Source organism: Terrapene carolina, unplaced genomic scaffold, assembly GCF_002925995.2.
Source record: "Terrapene carolina triunguis isolate 2854851 unplaced genomic scaffold, T_m_triunguis-2.0 Scaffold180, whole genome shotgun sequence".
NCBI lineage: Eukaryota > Metazoa > Chordata > Testudines > Emydidae > Terrapene > Terrapene triunguis.
This window is the reverse complement of record NW_020664531.1, coordinates 10,760,151-10,764,444: the sequence shown is the minus strand read 5'-3', so window position 1 is coordinate 10,764,444 and position 4,294 is coordinate 10,760,151. Positions and strand designations below refer to the sequence as shown.

At 43.6% G+C, this 4,294-nt stretch overlaps 1 pseudogene; it reads right to left on the bottom strand.

Moving 5' to 3' along the window:
* Positions 1-1,969: 1,969 nt before the first annotated feature.
* On the bottom strand, positions 1,970-2,497 carry LOC112117077 (annotated as a pseudogene).
* Between the last annotated feature and the right edge of the window lie 1,797 nt (positions 2,498-4,294).

Here is a 4,294-nt window from a genome sequence, read left to right as displayed (position 1 = left end):
ATGGTGGCAGATCTCAGAGCTTTTGGAAAATCTGTCTACACAACTTAAATCAAAGATAGTCTCTGCTGCAGCTTTAAGAATAGCAGTTGATGAATCAACAGACATAGGATTCGATGCATTGATACTGCCAACTTTCAAATGAACAACCAAAGACTTGCTTTTGCTCCAGTCACCACACTATCATACTCGTGGGGAAGATACGTACATTGCTGTTCGCCAAGCCTGCGATGAAATGAATGTTCTGCTAAATTCAGTTGTTTCTGTTACAACAGATGGAGCTTTGAGTTTGACTGGTAAACATTGGGAACTAGTTGCTGAAATTTCAAAGGATCAGGCAAATGTGTAGCATTTCACTGTATTGTGCATCAATAGGCTCTGTGCAGTTGTTAATGTAATAAACTTCATTTGTGTCATACCTTTACTACACCACTGCTTTCTTTCTTTGCTGCAAGAAATTGAGTCTTCATATGGTGATATACTAAGTCGAGATAACCTTCTTCAAAGATTTGTTGCATTACTTCCAGAAATTGTGCAGTTTCTTTCTGAAATCGTAGAGGAGGATAAATATCCCAAATTAAAAGATGACAGCTGGAAGAAAGACTTGGCATTCCTTGCTGATCTCACTGGGCATCTAAACAAGCTGAATACACAACTACAGAGTGAACAAAAATTGATGAGTTAATGTGCGCTGTTACCAGTTTTAAGATCAATCACTCAAATGAAAGAAGGAAACCTCACGCCTTTCCCGATGTTAAATGAAGCATGGGAGGTGCTCTGGAAAGTGACAAAAGAGAAATATTTGTTGTTTTAGTACAGCAGCTACAAGAAAAGTTTTCATCACATTTTGGCGATTTCATGAAAGTAGAGTCTGCTGGTGCTTTTCTCCGGGATTCTTACACCTTCCTTATTTTAAAACTAAAAGATCTTGCTGCAACATTTAAAGTTCCCAGGCAGGAACTGGAAGTGGAGCTGTCAGATTTGCAGGGACCGAGAGCAATTTACACAGCACAGCATGCAAGTTCTATTCTGGAATTATGGAAATGTGTTGCTGAACAAAATTTGCATCTTTTGAGTGCCAAAATACAGTCTGTGTTTGGATCGGCTTACATTTGTGAACATACATTCTCAGCCATGTGCCAGATTAAGTCCCGATATCTTGCACGCTTGGCTGATGCAAATCTTCATGTCCAGCTGCAATGTACTGTTACCCATCTTCAACCTGACTGTGAAGCAATTATTGCTTCGAACAAAGGAAGCTGCCAGATTTCCCACTAATGTAAGTGTTAGACCAAATTAATTTTAACAGTTAATGTTTTTGATTTATTTTGCTAATATAAAATGCTCTTGGTAGACATTTGCCAGGGTTGAAATGAAAGGTACTATATCAATTTGAATTGCATTGCTGTCAGATAACAAATACTAAACCTTTTTTTTTTTGTAGATTTACAGGTAGTGTGTATATATATTGCGTGGATGCAGCCTATATAAACATACAGAGCTGCATATGTGGCCCACAATGGTAAATAGGTTGAGGACCACTGGGTCAGAGAGAGCAGTCTCATTTCTTTCTCTGACCTTTACCAAGCTTTCAGTCTGTAATTGCTCCAGCTCACCTTTCAGCTGGCTCTTCTCAAAGAGTAAATGACCTCCCCCTTGGAGCTCCTCTTGCATGTCTTGGATCTACACTTCCCTCTCTTTCATCCTCCAGGAGCTCAATCTGGAACTCCACCCTTTGCTTCTCTTTCAGACACTCTTTTCCCCCCCAGGGCTTGGTGCTTGGCTTCTTCTGAAGCAGCAGGTTCCACTCATTGCTTCTTGCCAAGGAGAGCAAGGTTCTCACATCCTCTCCTCTCAGTGCTGTACTCATGGTCAGTTTTCATAGTTTTTACTGGCCTCCTTAATGGGATCTGCTGCACCCTCACATTCTTTTGATACAGTATGTGCTTTCTCTCCTCCATTGTTGATCCATTCAGCTCCTTAACTGTTTTAAGAGGTGGCTGTTGGTTTGGAACAATTCTTGTAGATGGGCGTTAATGTCATTCTGTTGCTCCATGAGCATCGCCTTCTCACATTGTTGCAGCTCCAGGCTGAGCACTACACTTTGGTCCCCCAAACAATTCATCTCCTGTGTTTTTGATGTCTAAATGTGTTCCCAGAGAGCTTGCAGAGCAACCTCCTATTCATTCTGCCAGCTCTGCAGCTGGTCCTGCATCTCAGAGAAACTCTGCATAGTTTCTGGTTGCTGAGCTGCAGAGATTTCAGATCCTCATACTTCCTCTGCAGAATCCCCTCGCTTTTGGTCCTACTGTCATTGTAAAGAGTTTCCTTCTCCCTGTGCAGCCACAGGAAACTCTGTTGCTTTTCAGTTTCTCAGTGAGCTTGTTCAACTCTTCCTGAAGCCAGAGGTCTTGGCTTGCTTTGCTGACTCCAAATTCTGTAGTTGATTCTTTAACAGCTTCTTCTCTTCTTTCTCCATCTCCCACTTCAACTCCACCATCTCTGGGTCCAGGCAATACACAGCATGGATTGTGAGATCAAGAATTGGCCAAAACTCTGGAAAGACATGTGATTCCATACACAGGGAGGGGAGGCACAGCAAACAAGGGAAAGGGGGGGGGGAGCAGAGCTGCATTGTATCTCTTTCTCACACACACAGATCCCTTTTCCACAGGCTCAGAGACTTGCCTAACCCTAAAGCAAAGGACATCCTCCTAGGAGTCCTCCCTCAGTCATATCCCAGAGCATAGCAGAATCACTCTTCATCTCATGGCTGCAGAGGCATCATGAGTTTATGCCCTTCAGCTGTTCAAGCAGCTCATCCACACATAGAGGGGAGAGTGAAAGCCAGGGTCTCATTTGGCTTGCGCTTCAGAACCAGCAGGGCAAGTACCAGGTCCGGCAGTGAGGGAGTAGCTATTGGGAATCCTGGGAGGAGAGGGGAGGGCAGCATGAGAGGCACAGAGCAAACTTCAGTGATGCACAAATTGAAGTAATTAATAGCTTCATGTGCCCATATCAATATGCTCACAGGACACAATGGCTCAACAATGAAAATGGCTACTTGGGATAGGCTGCAGGAGGAGCGCAAGGACTAGGTTAACAGTCTGGGAGAACACATATAGGAAATAAAGGACATTACGAAAAAAATAGAGATTGATGAAGGAGCAGGCCAAAGCACGCTTGCAGGAGATCCAATTAACATTGCCACCCCTACTGGCTTCAGCTAAATCCCAAACGCTGCCTGGAATAAAACAGAATCGAACTTTAACAACAGCTGCAATAACAACAGCTCCAGCCCCTCTCAGCTAACTTTTTCAGCATTCCCCAAAAAGACAGTCATTACCAACTTTAATACCATCTAAAAGACTGTCAAACAAGGGTTTCTGTTTCCTTCTAAAACTTTCTCTAGCTAAAGGAACACACAAAAAATCTTTTAAAGCCTTGCTTAAAGACTTTACTTTCAAACGCTTTAACTGTTTTTCCTTCTTTTCTATTTTTTTTAATAAAAAGTGAATATGATTTTAATGAGGTGTTTGCCATAGTACTGAGCAGGCTGAGGTCTCTGTATGCCTCGCTCGACCCTTGTTTTACAGTTTAATGTTGGACAGTGAAAGAGTTTATACCACTGTTAACTCTTCTTCTTCATCCTGATCCTGAAAGATGTCCTGACCAGACTGAGCTAAAAAGAAAGGGATTACAAGAACAGGGGATGGGTGGGCATACTGAGGGGAATGGGGGGGACTTTAACAAAGGGGAGGGGAACTACAGGCCGATCACCAATAGTCACCTATACCAAGGCAATTAATTGGTTCCAGTGTGGGGGTTACAGAGCTCCTTACCATATAACCTGTAACTGGCACCAGAGTTACAGGGCTCCTTGCTCTATAACCCATTATGCGGGGTAGGGTCTTCTCAGCCTACCCTGTTAGGCGACTCGAGAGCCCTCCCCCCCCACAGGTCACACCCTTAGATGTTCCTGTGTCCCCAGGGTGAGGCACCTTTGCCCTTCTTGTTTTATGTTCATCTCATCACTGTTTCAGCATGTGTTTTGTTTATGTTGTAAGACACGTTTGGGTTCCATATTTTTCAGCAGTAGGGGGAGCCATGGTTGGGCCTGTCTGGGCAGGCTGTGCATGTGGCCATCACAATGTGCAAACATTACCTAAGATATATGGGGCGGGGGGGAGTAAGAGCTTCTCCGTGTAGAGAGGTGACACATTCTGAACAGAGAGGAAGATTCATCTGCCCACAACTGGTACGCTTCACTGGACCACCCTTTCCAAATCTTCTCTCT